Raw genomic sequence first — 27,307 nt, forward strand, 5'->3', positions numbered from 1 at the left:
CACAATGAAATAGCATAATGAAATTTTTTTTTTTGAAGTCAGAAAGGTGAGTCAGAAACATTAATAACAACTTATTTTCCTGTGCTGGAATACACACATGCACACACACCCAACAAATAGAATTCAGTGTACTGAACCAAGCAGAATCAGGGCCTTACTGGAAAGAGGTAAATGTTCTACAACCATAGAATTGCATTTGCAAAGGAGTAGATTTGCTTTAAACCTGAAAAGCAGGATAAGAAAACCATCAGTGCAGACATAACTTCCCAGCAGGAATGGTGGTGTTTTTAACTACAGAAAACTACAATTTTTCCGGACCAATGCATACTAGAGAAGATTTTTTTTTTTAAGTGGGCCAAATTTTCCCTGAGTTCCCTCCCTCTCTTTTCTTTCTCCTCTTTTGTCCCCTTGCCCTCATCTCTGCCTCCACGCTGTAAGTACTGGGATGGCAATTGGGTAGATGGAGGGGCCAGGACTCAGTTCCCCTGCTCTAGTCTGGGCGTAGTGGGTGGGACCCAGCAACGTGCTGGTTTGCCACAAGCAGGTTTCTATGCAGTTTCCCTACACTTTCGCTGCGTGAGACTCGAGGCAAAAAGCCGAGAGAGGCCGGGGGAGCAGCCCCAGGCGAACGACACCTGTGGGAGACGGAGCCCCGCTAGCAGCCCAGGGCCCCGGGCCCCGAGTGACTTCACCATGGTGCGTTTTAGCCGCTACTTTCTTTTTCAGTCTCTCGGTGCAGGGAAGAGGAGGGTTCTGGAAAGAAGTCGGATGCAGTAGGGAGAGGAACTGCAAGGGATCCTTTGCGGGTCACCAGAGAGAGAGATACGGAGACAGAGAGAGACCACGACGAGAACTGATTGTTTCGAAGCAGCGCGGGGACTCCGGTTTGCGAGGCACGTCGCGTCCCGCCCAGCCTGTTGAGCAGGTAGACAGCAGTGAGGCCAAGTGTGAGCGTCGCTGCCGCGTGTGCAGCGGGTGCACTCGCGCAGGGACCGACAGGTGCCACTGCAGGGTCCGTTCTCCCACCCACCGCCTCCCGCCGTTGACGCCCACTCTCTTTCTGCGTTCGCAGTGCGGATTTGCGAGGCGCGCCCTGGAGCTGCTGGAGATCCGGAAACGCTGCCCCGAGGTCTGGCAAGCCACCGAGTAAGTGGTCGCTGAGTACCCAAGCGGGTCGGGGATCCCCAGAGGGACAGCCCCTCTCCTCGGGCCCCCGGCCCGGGCTCATCCGTCTCCCCCCGTGGGAAGCCTTCCTTGCGCTCCCAGCTGCCCAGCCCCCGGGGCCCGGGGCCCGGTTCCCACGCTGGGGAGGAGCAAGGGAGCAAAAAAGACGGCGCCCGGGGTCCCGGCTCGGGGCCCCGGGGACCTGCGGCGCCCGAGGGAGGAGGACTGACGCAGGGTGGGCGCCGGGCCGCGCAGGGTCGTCGGCTGCGCTCGCAGGGCCTGGGCGTGAGAACGCGGGGGGCGCGCCGGGGCCGCTGCTCTCCCACGGCCCGGGCTCCCGGGCAGCGGCGTCGGCCAGCCCGGCGCAGCGCCGCGGCCTCCGGCGCGCGGGAGGGCGAGCTGGAGCAGCAACCGGACGCCCGGACCGTGGAGCCAGCGGGGCTTGAGGCCGCGCCCGGGCTTTAGCGCAACTTCGTCCCGCCGGCTGCTGCGTGGGTGAGTGATTCGCCCTCCTCGAGAGCAAACAGCTAGGCTCGCTGGATTGCTTAGAGAAAGCAGCCAGCAAACTTACAGTGGAGCTGCTCGGGGGCTCGACCGAAGAGTAAGTGTGTATGTGTGTGTGCGTGCGTGTGTGCACGCACGCGTGTTAATTACTGCTTGGCGATCTAATTTCTGTTTTCATTGTGACTGCCGCACTTTGGGAAACGGTGAGCAGAGGTCACTACCATCTTTACGCGTCGGATCTGTGCCGGTACTCGGTAGGCTGAGTAGCCTCGCTGTGACATTTGTATGAGGGGCTGCGTTGCAATGTGGTCATGTGATTTCAGGCTATGGATTTCGTGCGTCTTTCTTTTGCTCACTTGTTTTCACATGGTAGTTCCTTCATTTTGCACTTGACAGTTTACATCTTCTGAAGTAAACCAGAAGGTTGTACATCTCACTTAATGGTGACTGGTCGAAGGCATCTTGATTTCCAACATTTTGGAAACCCCTCTGAGTTTGAAATAGAACAGATCATATATATAGTGTATTTTTAATTAGAGCTTCATTTATGACCTATTTAGTAGTGATTTCTCAGAGTTAGTCCTCTGATGGTGATCTCATTAAATGTCTACTTACTAGAACTAGTCTTAATAGGAACATGGTTAACTCTCTGGTTACATGTAGACAAATGTTGAAGCACTTTAATCATTGATATAGATTTTTAAATCTTGGTTCATAATGTAGAACTAATCTGTTGCTTTTCCTAAAATGGCTATATTTTTTTTCTTCATCAGTGGTCATTTCAGGTACTATATTATGAAGAAGGGTAAAAATCATTAACAACATAAGGTTATGAATATCTAAATTTCCAAAAGAAACCCTTAGTTTGTCAAGAAGCCATATAAACTTTATTACTCTTTCAGTGGAGGTTGTCTAGTTCCAGACAACTCGGTCTGTGGATCTGCTTCCAGAGGCCATGAAGTCCCTGAAATTGTATTCAAACTTTTGAGTGGCTGCATTTTTAGGGAAATAGTCCAGAGTCCTCAGATATCCAAAGAGGTCTGTGACCCAATAGAAAAATAAGAACCACAAAGTTAAAATATATAAGCTACACTTTTTCTTGTCAAAACAATAGACTCTCTATATAAAGCCTGCAGGCATAGAATAGTGGTAGGAAAAATTCTGGAATAATTAAATAGTGTTATGATAATGAAACATTTCATATAAAATAGACCCACTTATATGTTTTTAAATGTATTGGTTAGGAAACCTAGGTAGGTGAAGTTTTAGTAAAAATTTGTAATGAATAAGTGGGAATCTTCTGTTTCTTCTTGTACTGTAAGATTTCTGTCGAGTTTGACAGAGAAAATAAAAATTATATTTTTCTTTCTTTGAAACCCAACATAAATATAAAGTACTTATGCTTGGTGTGGTGTTTCATAGTGTATGAATATAAATAAATCCTTAAAGGCTCTGTTTCTGGATATCCAGGTATAAAGTAACATCTAAGACAGTTTTCTATCCCTTAGAGAACACAGAAAGAACTGTAAAGGTATTTTATTTATATCTGGCAACACCAAAGGAAAACGAAATGTGGAAAAAGAAATGAAGGAAAACTTCACAATGGTTAGTACTTATATCTCTTATAAGTATGGTTTATTAAATAATCTTGTTTTAAGGCATTATTTTGAAAAACTGTTTTAATTAATATTGTACTAAAACCTAAAGAAGTAATTGATAACTATAATTAAATTATTTCTATTATGAATAGGGCAATAAAATATTTTTGTGACTAAATGTCAGCAGTTTTGTCATCACTTTTTTTTGATAAAGATATTGCATAACCTTGAATTTTGTCAGAAGCCATACAAGGGAAATTAAATTCTGTATTTATAGTTGTAGGTTGCATTTGCTAACAATTAATATGGGTGTAGAGGGGAGAATATTTATTTTTTACAAGTTAGTTTAAAACAACATATGTACCCAAAAAATCTCTAATTAACCTTTTTCCAGAAATAAATAAAAATCAATTAGCCTTAAGAATGAATCTCTCCAGGTAAAGAGAAATGGAAAGGTAAATCAATATTTGGATAAACCAAACCAAAAAGTATGTTACTGATGGAAAAAAATTTTGGAATAAAGTAGTTATTCAGAATATTTTCTATATGTCAGATTTGCCAGGAAGTTGCTGAGCTTTTCTTTTACTTGCTAGAATATACAGCTTTTATAGCACTGATTTTTATACTGCTTAATTACAAATATTTACCCAAGCGACTTTTCTTAAACATTACTATTTATTACTTTTGTATTAATTGTATAAAAGATTTTTTAAATTGTAACAGATATTTTTCTTTCTAAAATATTAATAGTTTCAATGGTTTTTAGTCTCTAAGCCATCTAGATTTCTTCAATATTCATTAGGTGCCTGTGCAATAGTTTTAAGTATCTCCATCTTGACTTGATGCAAGAAGAGCTTTTGGCAATTTTTAGGTCTTTAGATGAACAAACTTAGTTGCCTACAGACTAGTTGACTTATTTGGGGGTGGAGTAATTTTTTGGCTATCCTGAATCATATTTGCTTCTTTTATTTCTCTCGAAGCGTTTAGAAGTGTCTGACCTATTTGATATTTTTTTCTCTCCCCTGAGTTCAGGCCAACAGGCTTCATGTTCCTATAGCCTTGAGGCTTATAGAGTATGAATAGAATTATTTGCAAGGAGTGAAGAGTTTAGGCCAGCTCCCCTCCCAGCCGACAGTAGGCGAGAATGACTACCTTATAAAACTTGAGGGGCTCAGGGGCATGATCTCCCCTTGCCACAAAAATGTGATTCTTACTGCTTGTAGTTACTAACTTCGCTTACCTGGAATGCTTTCTAGCCCTTTATAATCTTTTATCAAAATGAAGCCTCCCTGTCAGAATATCAAAGGCAACTCTAATTAATTAACTCACATACCACCACCTCCTTCTCACCATAGCAGGAATTAGCAGGAAGCCAACAGAAGACAGTTGCTTTGAGAGTGAAGTTGGACAGACCAAGGAAAAGTTCTTTTCTCTTTTTGTTACTGAGGAAGATTTGCACTGAGCTGACATCTGTTGCCAATCGTCCTCTTTTTGTATGTGAGCCACTGCTGCAGCATGGCCACTGACAGAAGAGTGGTGTAGCTCCTTGCCCAGGAATTGAACCCAGGCCGCCGAAGTGGAGCATGCTGAACTTAACCACTAGGCCACTGGGGCTGGCCCAAGGAAAACTTCTTAATCCTGACACTTCTTCCAGGTCGGAGCCATCTACATATCTCCTTCGCTATGCCACGTTACATTGCAAGTACCTGTTTAGATGTGTGTGTCTCCTACCAAACTCAACTCTTCCTCAGGACATTCATCATTGGATTCACAGTGCCTGTCATATAGTGTCTAATCAGCTTAATTTTGTTGTCTTTGTAATTGATCGAATTAAATTTTTTTATGCCTTGATGTTATAGGTTGTTCTATTCAAGAGTACAATTTAAAGAGTGCTATTTGTTTTGCAATGACCCTACATGGAATATTATGGTCTTGTCATACAGAGACACTTCTGTGCTCTTCTCTCATATGGCTTGCAACCTGTTCAGAACTGCTATTATTTCTGTCACCATTGCCCAGTTACCCTTTGTCTTTCTAAGTTTACATCCTTCACTAGTGTTACTCTCTCTCCATTACCAGTGTTTATTGACCACCTGAATATTCCTCTTTCCTTGGAATCTAAAATAATGGAGGTTTTTCTTTCTACACTTTAATCGGCTGTCCTGAACAGGACTTCGTTCAGCATCTACACATTTGGCTTTCACGGGAGCTTAACCTGCTCTGCTTCCCCTAGGGAATCCACTGGTGTTCACCCACCTGGGCCTTCTTGTCACTCAGAATTGCCCCAATGGAAAAAGCCGAGAATCTCATATTCCCTTTCTGACCACCACCTCCTATCCTTCCAATAATTCCACTCGCTCACTACTACCCAACACCCTCTTCTTCTATTATTGTTCCTTGGCTACCCTCAATTTTCTCATGTCCTCCTCTCTTTACTTACCGCTAATCTTGGACAGCAAAATCCAAGCAACTCTGCTCCACTCCTCAAATCTCTTGCCACTAGACCTACCAGAAGCTGCCTTCCTAATCTCTGCTTCATTTTTAATGTCTACTTTGCCTTCCTTGCTGTGGAATTTAGCTGGACAAGGTGATACAACTGCATCTTTTGGCCAACTACAAATTGGTTCACTATAACTTCAGATTAAGGAATGGTTAACAGTGATAGGAAGTTTCTTTATTCTATCTTGGTTAATGCCATATCAAATTCTTCATAGTACATGTTCTAGATTTTTCCAGGTTTTCCAGTCCACCCAAATTACACTTAACTCTTTTCATTCTTAGCAGATGACCTTATTTTCTAATTCACCGAGAATATTAAGATCGCTTTAGGCAAACTCTCAAGATTCATCTTGAACATAGGAGGCATTTCTTTATCTGACCTGTTTTGAACATAAGAACTCTTCTTATATTGAACTACACTATTTGTCTCTATAATACTCATATCTTGATTTTTACCTTTTAGAGTACTTAGACAAAATGCTTCTTTATATAACAACTCTTGTAGTCTCTATGATAATATTCAATTCCTTCAACTCATCCTTACTTGGGATGGTTTGAGAGTCTCATTATCATCAGGGAATTTCTCCTTTGGACGCACTCCTGTTTTTCTTAAAATGCGGTCCAGAGCTGAACGTAGAGGAGTGGACTAATATCATTGGGTATATCGGGTTGTCCCTTCTGGATACCATGTAGTAAATCATCCTAAAATCTAGTCTGCTCTCCCCTCACTTTTCTTTTTTCATCCGTACTACACTGTTTAATTATGCATCTTTTTTGCATGCTCTTCTGCAAATATACTTCTTCTCCCTAATTGTAAATTTGGTCACTCAATTTGGGATTTTTAAAAATACTTACTGCAATTAAATTTAATGTTTACCTTTAGATAGCCTGTAGTTCCAGAAGGTCAAGATATTTTTGGATTCTGATTTCATGATACAGATTAACCATTCTTCCCAATTTAGAGGCATTAACAGATTTGATCAGGATACAATTAACATCTTCATCCAGGTAACTGTGTAAAATGCTGAACTGGAAGGACATTCAGCATGATCCTAGACACTTCCCTTTTGCTTTATGTGAGTCGGTGAATTAGTCCTCTTTATAAGGTTGTTCAACCAGTTCTATAGTGAAGTAACTCTCTTTCCTGGGAGTTTACATTCCTTTGTGTGGCCCAGGAGTATGCTGTGACAGACTTGCTCACATTCCTTGCTGAAATGCATTTCCACTTTCTGCAGAATAGATATCAAGTAACCCTATTATAAACAAAAGGAAATAACACTAGGTTAGTTTATAGTGACATGTTCCTTGCGACCTCTCACTGGCTTGCAGGTGACAACACTTCACATTTTGAGTGCTCACATACCATAGTTTTAGGAATCTCTTGGGAATCGTGCCTGGAGTTAATGTCAAACTTTCTAGGCTAGAGTTGGTGGAATCCACCTTCTCTATTTCAAAAATTGAGACAATGATTGGGTTCTTTGTTCTCTATCAACCCTTTTCTTCATCATATTTTTAAAGATGGTTTTAACTATGCCCTTATCTCATCCACAAATGCTTTCAGTACTTTGTAATGTAATTTCTCCAAATAAATGGATTTAAACTCATTTAGAATATTTAATATCATACTATATCTTGGGCCTTAAATTTGTTATTTTGACTTTTGTCTTACTTTTGCCAGTGTGAATATTATTTTCTTGAGGAATGGAGGTGAAACAAAACAAGAATAGAGTAGTTCTGCCTGTCTAGTCATGCACTATTATTTGAATTTCTTCATCCCCCAGCAGTCAATGTAGTCTTCTTATACATAATAAGAATGCCATTATCACCACTTTGTCTGGCAATAATAAGAAGTAAAAGAACATATTTTGAATTTATAATTTTTGAAAGCTTTGGCTTATTTTATATTTTATGACACTCTTCTCAGAGGTTCAGTCACTTTTTTGTGCTTCTCCCAATAAAGTTTATTATGGATTATGTTTGTCACTGAGGGAGATCCAAGCGAAGTTTATGACACAGTCCCTGACTTGAGGGAATTTAAAGTCTGCATGAGGAGATAACAGAACCCAGAAATAGTCTCAGAATTATACATGTCAACACTTAACAATGCGCCTAATACTTGTGGTGCAGTTTTTATGAGTTCTAAAGAACTTGAAAGAAGGGAGAGAGTACTGCTGGATGGAAATATTGAAGAAGGCTTTCTAAAGAAGATCTCACACTTAGTTGAGATTTTGTAACAGGACCAGGATGTCGGACTTCACAGGACCTGTAGGATTTAAATGTAGAGAATAGTGAGAAGAGTGTTCTAGGCAGAGGAAAGGAGCACTGCAGGAAGCAGGTGAGTGTGTGTGTGTGTGTGTGTGTGTGTGTGTGTGTGTGTAACCAAGATATGGAGGGAGAAGGGGTGACACCAAGTCTTCTCAGGCCGTAGCTTTGAAGTATTCCTTTGTGGAGGGTGTGATTGCCTCTCCTTCCTTTTCTAGATTCCCTTTCCCCTTGCTCCATCTTTGGGATGCCCATACCTACTCATCCTTTAAATCTCAGGCAAGGCTCTACTTCTCAGAAACTTTCCCTGATCTTCCAAGTCTGAACTGAGTGTCTTGTTATGTTTTCCAGCAGCTCCTTGTATTTCTTCTATCATAAGATCATACCATACCACAATTGCTTGCTGAATTTTCTGTTTTCCCCATTAGACTGATACTCTGTGGGAGGAGGTACCGTCTCTATTTACTTCGCATCCTATTCACAGACACCTAGTAGAAGTGCTCCATGGATCATAAGCACTCAGTAAAAATGTACGATATGATATGGGCCTGCTTGGAGCAATGAGGCTATGTTGGGGAATATTTATAAAAAGATTTAAGGTAGAGTGGGTTTAGATTACAAGACCAGCATGTCAAGCTGAGTCTTTGCTTTTTTAGGTAATATGGAACCTTTTATTGTTTATTTTGAGTTTGGGGAAAGAATATGCGACATATGTATTACTTTTAATTAGACCTTCATAAATCAATTCAAAGTATTCAGTTTGATATGCATTTCCAGACTTAACTAGGACATTACTTGGCTTCTTACCTTACATCAGGTGTTTCCATCTTTGAGGTTGAGAAGCTCTATAACTTTAATACTGTGTGTTTTTGTTAGAGAAGTTTTGTTATTTTACTAGTCTAATTTTGTATGTATGTACTGAAATTGTTAGGTGCTTATTGTTCTCAATTTGCAATCATTTTGCAGCTTCAAATATGCTCTATTATAAGTAGTTAAATGATGTGTGGTTTGTATTACATATTAAATTAATAAAACGTAGGACAAGGAATTTCAGTGTTTCATTAGTGTAATATAAACTTTTAAGTTGTGTAATTGTGAGCATAAAGTTTAATAAAGATAGCACCATGGGTGAAATATTTAGAAGGTTACAAATGTAACATGGAAAAGATTTGGATAAGCAAAATAACGTTCTCAATACTTGATATATCAAGATTTAGAAGAAGATATTCTTACACTGGAGAAGCACTATAAATTTGTAAATGTGATTAGCAAAAGGCAGTCCTCCCAGTGAAAACTCTTTGGGTAAAATTCCATTTTATTTAATGTTTCAAAATATTTGCAACAGTAGCGTTCCTCTTTGTCGACCTCTACTCCAAATAACAATTTCATATTGCACAGCATCTGTTTCTGGTTCTTTTCTGTGGTAACTACTCAGAGTAATATTCTTAAGCTCTTGCTGTGTTGTCTTAGGCCAAAAAATTCAGCAGTGGTATGTAGGAGAGCTGTGGTATTTCTTGATAGAGTTGGCTAGCAAATTATCCTAATTGAAGTTACTGCCTTTCCCCTCTCCTTTTTTCCCCACTCCGTTGGACGCTGTAAGAGTTTATCTTGACTTAGACTGGGTTACCACCCGGAGCTCACCTGCTGGCTTGGCCAAGGGCAAGAAGGTCATAAAGGAGGGGTATCCCAAGGCCACCCTCCACAAAAGTTTCTCTCCCACTGGTCCTGCCCCATGGCCTAAAACTCCTTTGGATTGTATCTCTTGGAGGCCATGGGATAACTGTTTTGTCCAGAGGAGCAGCACAACCTTGTTTGCCCAATAGCAAAAGGCACTTTTATTATGTTACCTTCTGCCTTCAGTCAAGAGCATGGTACGTGGACATAACATTTTAAAGTTGAGAGAAAAAGGTAAGTGAAAGACCCAGCATATGGGGCATAGATAAGAAAGGTAGATATAAATAGGATACATTGGGCAATAAAATGGTGCTCAAACAAGAAAAAGAAGGTCAAAAGAAAATAGAGAATGTCCTGAAAAGAGCTGTTTCTTCACACTTTTGTTCCCTATTACTAGTTTTCTTCATTGCTAATGTAGAAATGTCCTAACTGGGGGTGGCTAGGACATTTTTCCTCACCAGCATGTTGTGGCCTTGATTATCTGTCTAAATCAAACCAGAGTAAAATTGGTTTAGTTATTTTTATCTTAATATTGGATCTCTTTCAGTGCATAGTAGAAATTGGTAGCTGCATGTTGTCACAGTCATTTTATACACAGTTAAATGATTATGATTCTTTGTATTAGCTTCCCTTGATGAATAATCGTTGGTCAATGTATCAAAAATTTTTGCTGCATGCCACGTGTTAAAGACCATTTTAAGTGGTGTAGGAATCATGGGGTGTGCATAACCTCAAGCGGGGAATCTGACAGCCATACTTTACTGCCCTACTCTGCCGCCCAATGTCTTGATCATTCTCTTGTTTGAATACCATGTTACAGCCGTATTGTCTTCACTATAATTTGTCATCATGCTCTATTTTGCTTCTTGTGTTTTTGTCTTCTGCACATATTTTTCTGTGCCTTGGAAAATGAGCTTCGTCTTGTTTTCAATGCCTTGCTATTTCCTACTTTTTCTACAAGACTCAGCTTAAGCGTCATTTTTTCGAGGAAGCATTTACCATGTTAGGGTTAGAGGCAGATTTTCTGTGTCCCCATGACAACGTGTCATGATAGATCACACTGAACTGATTTTGTGCATTTTTATTCTGTCTACCCCTCAACCCCTGCTTGAGACACTCCATAAGCATCTAGTGTTGGCTTGTTTTTATTTGTCTGTTTTTGTTTTTAATTCCTGAAACCTCATCCCTTCGAATGTAGTAGTAGATGCTTAATAAATATTTCTAGCATATATGAAAAAATGAATGAATGAATGGTTGGATGGATGGATAAATTCAGGAAGGAAGATTAAAGAGTCTAAGGGACAAACAGGTATAGTAATTATAAAGAAAGTTCCTGGAGAAAGCATTTTGTGATGGAATCCAGAGCAGAATATAAGCTTTAAAGAGGAAAGACATTGTCTTGTCCAATATTGGAGAGAAGGATGCAATGGCAGATATAGAATTGGTGTGATGTTTAAGGTAAAGCCCGCGGAAGAGCTAAGTGATGTTATCCAAATGATTAATATATTAAAACTCAAAGTATATAGTCTGAAAGCAGTAATTATGCATTTCGTAAAAAGAACCCGCAATCATTATATAGTTGTTGGAAATAAAAAGTAATGTTTTTAACATTTAACAAAATTCAGGTTGTTTGGGTTGAAGTATATAAAAAAATCCAGTCTTAAACTGATATACTATATATATAGTTGAAAAGGGAAGAATGGCATAATAGTGTTTTCGTAATTGTTGATATTTTTGTTATAAAAATTTCAAAATTTGAGAAATGATTATTTCTTAAAGGTTACTTGCAATGTGGAATCTGAAACCATTAAAATCTTTTGTCCTGTGAATGGATTCTTTATTCATTCATGATTTTGTAGCTTCATGGTCATTGAAAAATGCTGGTTCAGTGAGCTTTGCAGATCTTCCACATGTGACACACTTCACACTTTATTATACAGTATCAAAAAATCATAGTCATTAATATCGCCACTGATCTCATCAGGAAAGTTTTAAGTGTTTCAAAGTTGTCAAGCTCACCATGGTAGACGTAGATGGAGCATATGTTGGTTGATAAAGTCTCCCAGTCTCTTCTTTTTAAGCCAAGAAACCATGCTTAAATATAAGAAAAATATAAATAAATTTTTCTTTAAATTAAAATAGATATTATTAAATTCTAAAATAATAAGAGTTTAAGTGAAATGTTAAAATTCAGAAAAGTTAAAATATTTAAAATTACTACAAAACAAAATAGCAAATTGTGGTTACTTCTTGTGTTTGCATGTAGGTGCAAGAAAAACTTGGGAATTTCAAAATAATGGTTTATTGGACAATAATGAGGTTACAAAGATTATATAGCAAGTATAACCAATGATAGCTAGGAAGAGCACAATAGAAGATCTGAGAAGAAACTGAGTTAATGCCTGAAAATACATATATTTATACCCTAAACCTGCTACCTTACAAAATTCTACATAAGCGCACATTCCATTAGCTGTTAGAATGATGACATTGTTAGTGGTCATATAGCCGCTGGAAAGCTGCATTGTATACTTCTGAGAGAACAGAAGTGAAAAGAGCACATCATATCTGAGTACTGTTATGACAATAGTTCTGACCTTGCACATCCTATGAAAAGGTCTCAGGGCATCCTCAAGAGTTTAGAGACCACACTTTGAGAACTACTGCTTTGGGTCAACTATGACTTGAGCAAAGTAACATAAAGGTGCTAGAATAATTTTATATCTAATATCGAGTAGTAATAGTCAACATTTATTAAGCACATACTGTATTCCAAGCATTGTTAAAGCTGCATTACCTTTATTGAACTCCTTGAGAGATGTTCTACTCATCACTTTTGCAGATGAAGAAACAGAGTCACAAAGCAGAAAAGTAGTTTGCCTAAATGTTATACATTGAGTTAGTGCTGGAACCAGTGTTTGTAGCCAGGCAGGGTGCATCCTCTTAAATACTCTGCTTTACCACCTTTTCTGCTTATATACAAGTTTTTCTGATGGTTTGTAAATGATTTTGTATATGATCAATAGCATTTGTTTATGCAGTAGCTGAATTATACTATATAGCATAATGAGTTTGAGAGTTGGGTTTCAAGGGCCTGTGAACTTCCAAATAAAACACATAAAACAAGAAAAAATTAACACATTTGGAAAAATTTTGATAGAAATTCAAAATGAAAATAAAGTATCTCTAAATTTTCCACCAATCTGAAGTTATGATTGTAATGTTTAGAAAACGTGTGGGTTTTTTTTTTTCTTTTTTTTTCTGTATTAACTCTTGAAGAATATTTTGTTGGATATATAATTTAAGATAGATGGGGGTGCTTTTTTGTTTGCTTTTCATTTTTTCATTTCTGCCTTAAGCCCTTAAATTTTTGTTTCATTATTTGCTAGTTTCCGTTGTTTGGGTGAGAAGTAAAAAATAGTATTATTTACCCCCTCTTCATTATGTTCCTTTTTTTTTCTGGCTGTTTTTTTTTTTTTTTCTTTTTATCTTTGAATTTCAGAAGTTTGATAACAATACCTCTAGCTGTGATTTTCTTTGTATTTATCATGTGTGGGGTTTGCAGAACTTCTTGGATCTGTGGATTAATGCTGTTATCAAATATGGAATATTCCCAGCTGTTTTCTGTTCAAATATTTCTTCTCCTTCCATTTCTTCTCTCTTGTTTTTTTCTGGGACTCTAAATACATGTATGTTAGACCTTTTGATATTATTCTACAGATTTCAAATGCTCTTCTCTTTTTTTGCTCTTTATTTTCTTTGTGTTTCTGTTGGGGTTATTTCTATTAAACTGACTTCAAATTCACTACCTCTGATGTTAAGCCAATTAAATGAAATTCTTTACTTCTGATATTATATTTTTTATTTTTAGCAGTTCCGGTTGTTTCTTTTTCTTTACTTTCCGTTTCTCAATGCAAACTCCCTGTTTGTACACGCTATCCAACTATGCTACTAGATTCTTTAATGTAATTATCATAGTTATTTTAAAGTTTCTGTCTGATAACAACAACATCTGGGCCATTTCTTGGTCTGTTTCTATTAGCTGTTTTCTTGACCATGAATTCCTTTTTTCTTCCTCTTAATATGTCACATATCAGGGTGTGTGTATCATGTACCATACATATATATTAGGCTGCAAGCGTGGAAGACTGAATCAATCTAAGTTTCAGGGCTCCTCAAGATTGTAGTCTATCGTGCAGCAATTAACAGTTTGATAAAAGTTTAACCAGCTTATCTTGACCCCTGTCTGTGGGAGATTCTGTCACCTTACACCACTTCATCTGGGATAAAAATAGCCATGGGTGTCATCTCTCCTGGGGCTTGTTATTTTTTTGTTTATTTTGGAATCTAGTTCATTTAGGTTTCTTTGAGTCTTCAACTGAGTTGATTTTCTTTTTTAAACAACTTGGTAAGGTATAACTTATGTACAATAAACTTCACATATATAAAATGTACAATTAGATAAGATATGACAGGTGTATACACCTGTGAAACCACCACCACAATCAAGATTAAAAACATTTCCATCACCCATAAAAGTTTTCTTGTGTCCCTTTCCAATCAGTTCCCCCATCCTCCTCTGTCCCCAGGCAGTCGTTGATCTGCTGGTTTCTGTATTTATAGATTTGTTTGCAATATCTAGATTTTATATAAAAGTAATATTACAGTATGTGCTCTTGTATGTGTGGTCTCATTCACTCAGTATAATTATCTACTTTATTGCACATATCTGCTGAATAATAGTCCTTTGCATGTGTAGATGTACAACGTCATTTTTATTCATTCACATGACTAAAGATATTTGAATTGTTTCTGGTTTGTGGCTATTACACATAAAGCTGCTGTGAACATTTGCATGCAAGTCTTTATTTGAACCTGTTGTTTACTGTTCTCTTGGCTAAATACCTAGAAATGAGATAGCTGGGTGTATTATGGGGCATATTTAATATTTTCAGAAACCACCAACTGTTTTCCAAAGCGATCATATGTTCTTACATTCCCACCAGCAGTATATGAGAATTCTCATTAGTCCACATCATCACTAACTCTTGGCATTGTCAAACTTTTAAATTTTAGACATTTTAATGGGTTTTGCCTCATGACTAATAATATTGAACATATGAAGAGATATTTATTGGCTATTTATATATCTTCTTTAGTGAGGTGTCTATTCAGATCTTCTGTCCATTTTTTAATTCAGTTGTGTGTTTCTTTATTTAGTTGTAAAACTTTATATATTCTGGATTTAATTCCTTTGCTGATATATGTGTGGCAAATGTTTTCTCCCTGTGTGTAACTTGTTTCTCTCAATGGTATCTTTTGAAAAGCAAAAGATTTTTAAATTTTGATGAAGTTCAGTTTATTATCTTGTTTTATTTTTCATGCTTTGGTTTTCCTATTTAAATATCTTTGCCTCATACAAGGTCACGAAGATTCTCTCCTGTTTTCTTCTAGAAGTTTTATAGTTTTAACTTCTACATTTAGGTCTGGTGCATTTAGAATTAATTTTTGTGTATGATATGAAGTATGGATTAAAATTAATTTTTTTCCATATGGATATTGAGGTGTTCCAACGTAATTTATTGAAAAAGCTTTTCTTTCTCCATTGAATTTGTTGATACATTTGTTGAATAATTGAACACATAAGTGTGGATCTGTTTCTGCACTCTCTATTTCATTGATTTCTATCATACTCCTTTCAAACCAATACCAAAATTTTTGATTACTGTAGCTTTATAATAAGTTTTAAATTGGGTGTATAAATCTTTTAGTGTTGTTTTCTTCTTTAGTATTGATTTAGTTATTCTATAACTTCCATTAAATCTTAGCATCATTTTGTCAATGTCTACTAAAAAGCTGGCTGGGATTTTGATTGGGATTGCATTGAATGTACAGACTGTTTAGGGAAAACTGATACCTTAACAATACTGAGTATGATATATTTCTCTGTTTATTTGGCTTTTTCTTAATTTATCTTACCAATGTTTGTAGTTTTCAGTGCAGAAGTCTTGCAAGCCTTTAGTTATGTTTATTCCTAAGTATTTCAAATTTGGTGGCATTATTATAAATGGATTTTTAAAACTATCATTGCTCAATTGCTTGCCATCAGTACAGAAATTACAGTGGACTTTTGTATGTTAGCCTTGTATCCTGCAACCTCACTAAAATTACTTCTTAGTTCTAGTTGTTATTTTGTAGATCCCTTGTAAATTCCTACATAAACAATTTTATATACATATAACAAACAGGGACAGTTTTACTTCTCTGTTTCCAATCATTTTTCCTTTTGTTTCTTTTTCTTAACTTATTGCAATGGCTAGGATCTAACTTCAGTATGATGTTGATTAAATGTGGTGAGAGGAGGCATCCTTGCCTTGTTCCTGGTTATAGTGGTAAAGCATTCAGACTTTCACCTTAAAGTATGACTTTAACTGTAGCTTTTTGTAGATGTTCTCTGATAGATTTTTTAAAACTATGACTGTGTAACCTGTCAACCTAGTTCTCATTATTAGAGTTGGAGTGGGAATCTTGTGATTTTCTACAACCTAATCAGAAGTGAAAGACTCTGTACTTTGACTTTGTTTGAGCTACCTTTGTACACTGTGTAGTATTTCTATTTACAGAAAGATGCCAATATACATAAATAAAGAACAAGAGACTCCTATCCTCAAAATCCTTCTTTCAAACTTGCTATTTCTCAATCCATTGGCCTTAATATAATCTTTACCATTATACTATAGTATTTCCTCACCATAACTCTTTATTTCCTTTCATTTTACTCCACTATTCTTATTGAAATTTTTCTCATGAAAGTCATAAATATCTTTCTAATCTAAAAGTCAAATGATATTTTCTCAGTCCTCCTTCTATGGACTGATTTGTGCACCCCCCCACCCCCCCAAATCACAAATTTATATGTTGAAGCCCTAATCTCCAGTGTGATGGTATTTGGAGGTGGGGTCTTTGGGAGATAATTAGGTTTAGATGAGGTCATCAGGGTGGGACCCTCATGATGGGATTAGTGCCCTTATAAGCAGAGACACCAGAGAGCTTGCTCTCTTTCTCTCTCTGTGCCATGTGAGGATACAGCAAGAAGATGGCCATCTGCAAGCCAGAATGCTAGACCTCACCAGAACTGGACCATGCTGGCATCCTGATCTTTGATTTCCAGCCTCCAGAACTGTGAGAAAATGACTCTCTATTGTTTAAGCCACCCAGTCTATGGTATTTTGTTATGGCAGCCTGAGCTAATACACCCCCTTATCCTCTTCAGATTCTCAACATAGACTTTTTTTGAACATGTGTCCTCTTCTGTTTTCAGTCTCATCATATTCTTCTGATTGCTGCTTCTCCATCTTAGTTGTAACATGCTTCTCCAATTCTTAAATATGAATTTTCCCCTGAGTACTAAGTTTGGCCATCTTCTCTCTCTACTTGCAGCCCTTTGACATTGAATAGTTTGAATTAAACTCTTGACTTTAATAGCTTCCTCTATGTAGAGGACCACAAATTCGTATCTCAAGTCTGCTATACCCTCCTTAATTAAAGACTCCAGTTTTCAAGTGCATCTCTATCTAGATGTGCCACTAACAGTTCAAGATCCGTGTATGCAGAACAAAATTAACATCTCTTCTCGCAAGCCTACTTCTGTTACTTCTTTCTATTAATGACACCATTATCCTTCCAGACAAACCTCAGAGTCATCTTGTTCCTCAGATCTAGTCAGTTGCTACATGAGGCCAACTTTAATTTTATAATATCTCCAGTACCCATCCTTTCCTGCCCCTTCCCACAACTTCCTTCTTTCCTTCTATTCACTTACACTGTTCTCCCTCTGTGGCATGCCCTTTTGCTAAAGTCATTATGTCCAAACTCTTGTCATTTTCAAAAATAAGCTCAAATTCCATACATCCCAAGAAGCTTTCCCTGACCATCCTTTTGCTACGTCTGTCTAAAAGTGATATTTCATATAAACAACATTAATCCTCTATCTCTACCTATTCTCCACTTTTTATTATAGCCATTTAAGAAAATTCAATATGTGTATATCACCCATGCTAGACTTTGAAGACAATTAAAGAAATGAATAGTTTTATTCTCTTCAGAAGCTCAGCAAATATTGATTGAATTATAAATGAATTTATTTATAACTTGGTATAAAACTTTTTTCAAGAAGCAAGACATTTTATATACTCCAATTTAGCCTCATTTTACTTGTATCTTATAGGTTTTTTTTTTCTTTGCCTGTGTTTTGCCCTGTATATTGCTTATAGTTAATAGCCTAATATTAGTGTATTTTATTGATGGTAGTTAATAATATATTTATTGAATGCCCAATAGTACATGATACTGTGCTCAGTGCATCTGATAAAACAACAAACTATAGGAACCATATATGGTTTTTCATTTAGTTAATTTCACAGTGAAGTGGAAAAGGAGGCTAGGGAATTACGTGAGCATTGTTGGCCTCCTCAGCAGGCCTCAGTGAACTTCATACATTTCTATGTATAGTAAGATTTCTCCCTTCCAAAAAAGATGAACAATAAACAATAAAAGTAGTAAAGTAGAAAAGGAAAATAAGTGATAAAAATAATAAAAATTAAGTAAAATAGCTAATAAAATAGAAAAGGGAAATATATAAGAAAACTTTTTGAAAAATTTTCTTCTCAAGTTGTGTATCATTTGCATATGTGTATTTGTGTCTGTGCATACAAAAAGTCCAGGGAAAATAAAGGGAAAAGCTTGAGTGAATTTGTTAATAAGAATTTAAGCTATATATAACCCTTCCATGTTTATACCAGATGACTTCAAGCCAGTAGTTCTTTTAATTTCAGCATAAAATAACTTATTGGAAGTCCAAAGTTGGAGAAATTGTGATCTCCATTGGCTGGCTAGTTTAAGGCTGGAAACATACCTAACTTTCAATTAAGTGACAAAGACAGGACATTGAATAAGGTTATTTAGAAAATATGTTTATGGAATTGCAAAAGGACTAAAGAAAGCTTCTTGAGAAAGTGCAAACGGTGATGAGCAAATCCAGAAAAAAGCCCAAGGAAATATTTTAGAAACTGTAGACAAACAAGACAGTTTTACAGTGTGTATTGTTATTAATGTGATATGTAGATGACATGTAAGCCTCTGATTGGACTAAGGTGAAGTATTTATAACTTTCAAATGATTAAGTGTGGAACTTGAATTAAAAGTACAAGGGTTAAATTTTTCTCAGAGCGGTCCCTGTGGTTCTTGGGGGTCCAGAAAAGGAGGAGAGCTTCCCAGCATTTCAGCTGAAGAAAGTGATCAGACTATACTGGAGTGAATTCTGGGCTGGTGCTAAAACTGCCTGAGTTCCTGTCTGACCACAATACCTCACGAGTGTTGGGGTTTGAGCCAAGTCACTAAAATCTGGACTTCTGTTCTGTCATCTGCAAGTGGGAAAAACTGCAATAAATAATCTCTAACATCTCCTCTAGTTCTAAACGTCTGTTATGTAAATGCCTGTGTCTTTATGTTGACTTTTATGTAACAGAGATACTGAAATGAAGAAGAAAAATTGTTTGGGGTTTACTGGGAGCAGGAAGGTTTCTTTTAACTTTCCCTGTTTGAATCAACTAGAGGTGAGAAAGCATTGAAACAATATGGTTGTGATTTTCGATTTAATGGGAAAGAGCTCAGCCTTTCTCAGCTTGTTCTTGTGAGCATCCAAATATACACCTGCAAAGTACACGTTCAGAAGGAAAAATTCATTTCTGGTAATGATTTTTTCTAAATTAATCATTATGTAAAAATTCAGAATGAATTAAATTTGCGTTGGACTTTGCTGCATTTCTTTCGCTGGTGTGGTTCCAGTATAAGCATCAAGGATCTGTGTCCCAATGTCGGTGACAAAAGGTCATTTTCTCTCTCAAGAATCAGAAAGGTCTGTGCTGCCGAACTGAAAACTCAAGAAGGCTCCTGACTGCCCATCAGCCTAACCAGTCGGTGGCCTGTGACCCCAGGAGCTTCCAGAGAAATATTTTCCCCTGGGTCTTCAGGAATGGGAGTGTTGGATGAATTGTAGAAGAGAAAATCTTCTTCAAAATACAACTCTCTTCTGTGTTAACATTAATTTAGCTCTTTTCTTTCACTTTTATTAGACTTTTCCCTAGGATTTTAAAAGAAAATTTCTCTGAAAAACATACTTTCTCATAATTTATTCCTCCACTTTACCATAAAGATCCTTTAAATGTGTCAAAGACACCCACAGCTTTTCTAGTTGTCTTCTAATTCTACTTTGGTTCCTAAAACCAGAGAGCCTCAAAGTAAAATTTTGCAAAATAGAGCCTCCTTAGAATTTACTAGGACCCTGAAAGGGTCTCTCATACCTGCATTTCCAGAATATCTGGGTTTCATTCCCTCAATTGACATGCCCAACAGTCTCACCTTCTATTTTCTTCTGCCTTCTATTTTAGCAGATAAATTCAATCTTTGTTTTCCCAGATTATATTTATTGGTGGAGGAATCTGAGTAATAATCACTGTGATATATAAAAAGCCCCTCATTTCTCAAGGCCACCCCAGAGTATTGGGTCTGTAATCAGATAGGCCTGAGTTCATTTCCTGTTTCTGCCACTCACTAGCAATGACCAAGGACAAGTTACTTAATCTGTGTTTCAGATTCTTCTTGTGTAAAAAATACTAAAATACACAGACGCAGACACAGACACACACACGCCTTTCCCCAAAGGATTGTTGTGCACATTAAATGAGGTAATATAGGGGCCGGCCTGGTGGCACAAGCGGTTAAGTGCACGCGCTCGGCTGCGGCAGCCCAGGGTTCGCCGGTTCAGATCCCGGGCACTCACCGACGCACCCCTTGGCAAGCCATGCTGTGGCGGCATCCCATATAAAGTGGAGGAAGATGGGCATGGGTGTTAGCCCAGGGCCAGTCTTCCTCAGCAAAAAAAAAAAGAGGAGGATTAGCAGATGTTAGCACAGGGCTGATCTTCCTCATAAATAAATAAATAAATGAGGTAATGTATGTGATGTTTTGTGCAGCCCTCTAAAGCAGAGGTCAGCATACTGATTCTATCAAGGACAAAACAGTAAATATTTTAGGCTTTGCTGGCCACGTGGTCCTTGCTGCAGTTACTCAACTCTGCTGCTGTAGCTCAAAAGCAGCAGCCACAGGCTATACCTAATGAGAGAACTTGCAAACGTAAAAACTCCTGTTTTCCTTCTACTATCAGTACTTTACTTCTGACACCAAATGTGTGTTTTTTCCTCACCAAGCAATTCTCCAACACCAGTTGAATGTCCTACAATTTAATTCAATTCTGACACCTACCTACCTAGAGTTAGTGTCAGATCCCATAGATTAAGGGCTCCATTCCACAAGACTGTTCCCACTTGCGACACCAGTCACAAGTCTGGGCCCCCAGTACTTCTGACCGACCAGCTCTAAATTGAAGGTTCCCATGACCCCCTCCTCGGTTGAAGAATATGCTGGAATAGCTCACAGAATTCAGAAAAACAGTTTGTTTAACTAGATTACCGGTTTATTATAAAAGGATATAACTCAAGAATAGCCAGATGGAAGAGATGCATAGGGCAAGGTAGGGGGAATGTACTCGGAGCTTTCGTGCCCTCTCTGGGTATACCACCATCCCAGCACCTTCATGTGTTCACCAGCCCAGAAGCTCTCTCCAAAACCCCTTCAGTTAAGGGCTTTTATGGAGGCTCATTATGTAGGCATGATTGATTAAATCATTGGCCACTGGTAATTAACTCAACCTCCAGCCCCTCTTTCCTCCCCAGAGATCTGAGTGGGACTCAAAGTTCCAACCCTCTAATCACAGGGTTGGTTCCCCTGACAACCAGCCCCCATTCTAAGGCTATTCAGGAGCCCCCAGCCACCAGTTACTCGTTAGCATAGAAAAAGACACTTATTCGGTTTGGAGATTCCAGGGGTTTTAGGAACTGTGTGCCAGGAAACAGGGAAAGGGAGAGGGTGGGCAGAGACCAAATATATATTTTGTATTATGTCACACCATGGCTGCGTTCCAATGAAAATTTATGTATGGACACTGAAATTTGAATCTCATATAGTGTTCATGTATCATGAAATATTCTTTTGATTTTTATCCAACTATTTCATAATGTAAATCCCATTCTTAGCCTGAGGGCTGGACGAAAACAGGCAGCAGGCTGGATTTGGCCCACAGGCTGTTGTTTGCCAACCCCTGCTTTAAAGAGTCCTGAGTGTGTAATGTTCTCCTCATTACAGTCCTGGCCCAGTGTAGACATCTCCTTCACTGCCCACACCTCCACCATTGATACATTTGTTCCTGTTCTCCTTGGTTTTCTCTCTTTGTTGTTTTCTGTGTGGTCGGGCCTACACTTCTTGATTAATTTGTTCTTGCTTAGCTTGGGTATCCATTTCCAGCAGGGCTTACAAGTCTTAAGTTTTCATGGCTCTATTAGTTTGTGGTCTTTTTTCTCAAGGATCTTGAGAAAAATTCCAAGGGCTGGATTAGAAGAATCATGAAGGTCATTGTTGTGTCTTCTTCCAGAATCTTCTTTCCAAATATGACAGGTTAGAGCCCAGATAATTTGACTTTCCTCTACCATAGAGTGAATTCTGTGCTTATAATGTCACCCTTCATTCCCATTAAGGATGAGGCCACCTTGACATCTCCTCATTTTTCAAAATGTTAATTCAAATGCTCCACAAGTGTGACAGTCAATCCCAGAATCCATTTAACCCTTGTCACAAACCCCTACATCTCCTGTTTTAATCAGACTCTGGGTGACTTACTTTGATTTCACAAATATCCTAAAGTTAACATGCCTGTTAGTGTCTCACCTCTCTGAGCTCATCACCTAAACCTTTCTAAAAAATAAGTAAACATTGAGAAGTTAAGTAGATAAAAGGGTTGACCTTTAATTAATATTGGGAAGAATAGTTAGCTTTAAAAGTAGTGATTGGAGACAAGATTCTTTGCATAACAAATACTAATCATTTGTCAATCTAGCATTCTAGGAAAAGAAAATCATATACCATAGAATTTCTATTTCAGCTTGGTTGTTACGAGTTTACTTTGTTTAAAAACTTTCCACATTGGGAATAATGTGGAGTTATAGAAAATAGTATGTACTCCAATGACATAAGGCTTGCTTGATTTATATAATAGATTTGGATTAATGAGTAGAAAAAGAGATTTCCAATCTAACATTAGTCTCTCGATTTTTATTCTAATATTTTATTAAAGAAATCTGGCATGCAACTTCTTAGCTAATGGGATTACATAAGATAAAACCAAAATAGAGTCTTACTGCTCTGGGCTGTGCTGTAAACTCTATTATTTTGTAATTCAATAAAAGGCACCCTAACTATTGACATAGATATTAATTTCTTGGTATGCATTAATGTTCTTCAAGTGGAGAATGTTTTCTATATTTGTAGGACACTGAGCACCTGCTATATATCAGAGTTCCCTTGGCTTTGAAAAGTGATAAGAAAAAGTGTCATAGGTATAAAACATTACTGGATCTGAGAAGATAGAATAAATTTGTTAATCATTTATTTAGTGAGTCCTGTTAGCATGATTCTCTTAGAGAATGACTTTGCATATATTTTCTCTAATCCTTCCAAATCCCTGTTTCATCACCATTTTACCATTTTACCAGTGAGGTAACAGAAACCCAATGAAGTTAAGAAACTTGTCCAATGTCACACTACTGCTTAAGTAGTAAATTTTTTTTTTAACAATTCGAAACTTTTATTCATAGGAAACTTATGCTAAGAGAGATAAATGATCTCTCCATGGTCACATAGCTAATGATTGGATAAACCAGATTAACTTACTTATAGTATTTTTACATGTAAACAACATGATATATGCATATCATCTACTAAAATATGCTAAGATGACATTAGTGAGATTTCAGTTAAACCTACTTTACAAGAATATCAAGTTGATAACCAATTTTTGTAGATACAAATGGGAATATATATCAAAGGCCTTAAATATTTTCTTCCCCTTTTATTATTTATTTTGTTTATTTATTTATTGAAGTATAATTGACATACAATATTCTATTAGTTTCAGGTGTACATCATAGGGATTGGATATTTATATACATTATGAAATGATCACCATGATAAGTCTAGTTACCATCTGTCACCGTAGAAACTTATTACAATATTATTGACTATATTCCCTGTGTTGTACATTACATCCCCATGACTCATTTATTTTATAACTGGAAGTCTGTACCTCTTAATCCCCTTCTCCTGTTTTGCCCACCCCCCAACCCCTCCCCCCTCTGGTAACCACCAGTTTGTTTTCCTGTGTCTCTGTTTGTATTTTGTTTTGTTTGTTTTATTTGTTCTGTTTTTGAGATTCCACATATAAGGAAATCATGCAATATTCATCTTTCTCTGTCTAACTTATTTCACTTAGCATAATACCCCCCAGGTCCATCCATGTTGTCACAAATCGCAAGATTTCATTCTTGTTTTAATGGCTGAGTAATAGTCTACTGAATATATACCACATCTTTATCCATTCATCTATCATTGGACACTTAGGTTGCTTCCATATCTTGGCTATTGTAAAGAATGCTGCAATGAACACAGGGGTGCATATATCTCTTCAAGTTAGGGTATTCAACATTTATTTATCACATATTGGGCGCCAGGTACTTTTTTCAGTGCTTTATATTTATTGATGTTTACTTTCACAACACATTTATGAGAAAATCGCTGTGAGTTTCCCTGTTTTTCAGATGAAGAAAGTTGAGGTGAAGTTAGGTTAAGAACTTGACTAGAGTCACAGAGCTGTCAAATGATGGAGGCAAGAAGCAAATGGTCTGTACCATCTGGTCCTGGAGCCTGAGCTCTTCGTGCTACACTAACTCCACTACCTCAGGGCATAACTGCCCATGGCCCCTACACTTCTGTGGACTGATCTCTCCAAATCATGAAGTCTCTCATACCAATCATCATCTGCAGGTGTATGTACATATATGTATGTCAGCTACTTAAAAAATCATCATTGCAGAGGAGGGAAAATAAGTGTGTGTGTGTGTGTATGTATGTATATGAAGTCAAAGTGCTTCCAGTACTTTCTAACTGGCCAAAATTAACAAGAGGAGAAAATGGAAACTTGTAAAGTCATTAGTCATCAGTTTCATTATGCCACTTAAATGAAATTTATCAGTTAGCTCAACTGTTTAATCCTCATGGATTTGTTTTCATTTTAAAAGTTTCATCAGGTTATATTACCTAAATCATAATGAAGTCTGAAGAGTCTTAGAGAATGTGACCTTATTGGGTGTTTTTCCCAGGTAGTTAAGTAGGCTTTTTATCTTACTTGCAAATTTAAATCAAACATTGCTAAGAGTACAGACATTTCTGACATATCACAAAATATGTGTTTCTGAAAGACCTTATAGGCTGCAAAACCATGCACTAAAAATAAAAGGACTTATGGGAAGAAAATGTGTTAGAGTGAAACCAGTCAACATGTATGAACACTAATGAAAGCAATAACAATCTTAGAAAATACACAAGCTTGGTTAAAAAAGACAGGTTGAATTCTATTGTATACTGAGCTACAGAAATTATAGGCTTGATTTAAGTGGAAAAAGGGATGGTGGCTTGATGAGAAGGGACTATAAGAAAGTGCTGAGCCTTCTGAGTTATGGAGACAAGGGAAAAATATAGGAAAACTGTGTAATAAGAATTTCCAAGACGGGAAAGGCATATGGTCAAATTGAGCTAAAAGGAAGAACATAGGATGGATGGGGATCTAGCATAACTGCTACTTTATACTGACATTATTCTCCTGTTTATAATTGCGTATGAGCCAAATTCACGTTAGAGAAATACACAGCATTTATCTGAAAATAGATAAAAACAAAATGGCCTTTTATAGGGTAAAAAGGAATTACATTTCTCCCTTAACTCCTTTCATAATAATTATTATATTTTTAGTAAATATATTTTTAAAAGATTAAGTCTCTGTAAGGAACTATTTTAGCAATACCACATGATGGGAATTATAGAAATGGCTACAGCAAATTGTTTTATATATTTCAGGAGCAAAATATTGAAACATTTATCTTATTTCCTCATGACCTGCATGAGCTACTATAAGAAATAAGGATATTTAGGGGGCCGGCCTGGTGGTGCAAGGGGTTAAGTGCACGCGCTCCGCTGCGGCGGCCCAGGGTTCGCCGGTTCGGATCCCGGGCGCGCACCGACGCACCGCTTGTCAAGCCGTGCTGTGGCGGCGTCCTATATAAAGTAGAGAAAGATGGGCACGGATGTTAGCCCAAGGCCAGTCTTCCTCAGCAAAAAAAAAAAAAAAAAAAAGAGGAGGGTTGGCAGAGTTAGCACAGGGCTGATTTCCTCACAAAAAAAAAAAAAAAAGAAAGAATGATATTTAATTTAAAGAGATCCTAACTGCATGTGTTCAAATTTCAGTGATTATCATACTGGAGAGGTTTAAAAACATTGATATTTAGGATTTATAGTCCCAAAGGTTTTGCTCTTTAATAAGTTATAAAACGTTCTGTAAACATTTTGATATAAGAACTGAGAATCATGAAATGCTAACTCTTAGAGTTAAAATCTCCCTCCTACAGAGCATGCTAAACTTTGCTATTACTTCAAAGATGTCACAGAATTGCCCCCTAAATCCAATAAAAAAGGTTGTGGATCACATTCACCTTATGTTTTTTATTTTTATTTTTTTGGTGAGGAAGACTGGCCCTGAGCTAACATCTGTGCCGGTTTTCCTCTATTTTGTACATGGCATGCCGCTGCAGCATGGCTTCATGTGTGGTGTGTAGGTCCACGCCCAGGATTCAAACCTGAGAACCTAAGGCCGCCAAAGTGGAGCACGCGAACTTAACCATTACACCACCAGGCCAGCCACTCATCTTATTTTTAATAAAAAATTAATGTAGTTTATTAAACATAATTTTTATCCAGTACTGTAGCTTTCGTGAGGCGGTTGCCATCAGGAGAAAGGAGGATCCCTGGCGTTTGTGGTCCCTAGAGGGGACATTGCCATTGCCTTTAGTGTTGACCTCTTTGTTTTGGGAGGGTTACCTGTTTGGGAGGGGTACCTGTTTGGGAGGGTTACAAAACCTTAAGATACGGACCCTCCACTCTTCTCAAAGACAGCTGGAGACACCTTACACTTGCATACAAATGCAGTTTGTTGGGAAGGTGCATGCTCTGTTCTGTAATATAAGTTGGAATCAGCTTTCGCATGTCTGGCCTTTTGAAGAAGGAAAAATTGCTTTCCAGAAGGATATTCTAACAGTAGAATTGTAGCCCTCCACCTCCTACAACGTGTTGTGTAATATTGAAAACCCAAAATCTGGGCTTAATTATGGCTAAATAACCAAAGCCATGGGAAATGTATTATGGTCTGTTCTGATTGCTCTCCGTGGACCCTAGTCTTTCCTTGGCTATGATGTTGAGAAGTAAAGTCAGAGGAATGTGCTCTCCCTTTCCTTCAGCCTCATGTCTAGGCAGTAGCCAAGGCCCGTGGATTCTCTCTCTGAAATACTTCTGGAATTGATCCACTTTTTCATCCTTAGGGTCAGTATTTT

General features: G+C 37.7%; 1 protein-coding gene across 1 annotated transcript in view; it reads left to right on the forward strand.

The window, feature by feature from the left end:
* The first annotated feature begins 635 nt into the window (after positions 1–635).
* The window catches only part of GUCY1A1 (guanylate cyclase 1 soluble subunit alpha 1), a 61,465-nt gene continuing 34,793 nt past the window's right edge, over positions 636–27,307 (forward strand). The window contains exons 1-2 of the mRNA XM_058550244.1: positions 636–925; positions 1,073–1,146. The gene's annotated coding sequence lies outside the window, so the exon portion shown is untranslated. The remainder of the gene's footprint in view (positions 926–1,072; positions 1,147–27,307) is intronic.

This window comes from Diceros bicornis, chromosome 11 (assembly GCF_020826845.1).
Source record: "Diceros bicornis minor isolate mBicDic1 chromosome 11, mDicBic1.mat.cur, whole genome shotgun sequence".
Lineage (NCBI taxonomy): Eukaryota > Metazoa > Chordata > Mammalia > Perissodactyla > Rhinocerotidae > Diceros > Diceros bicornis.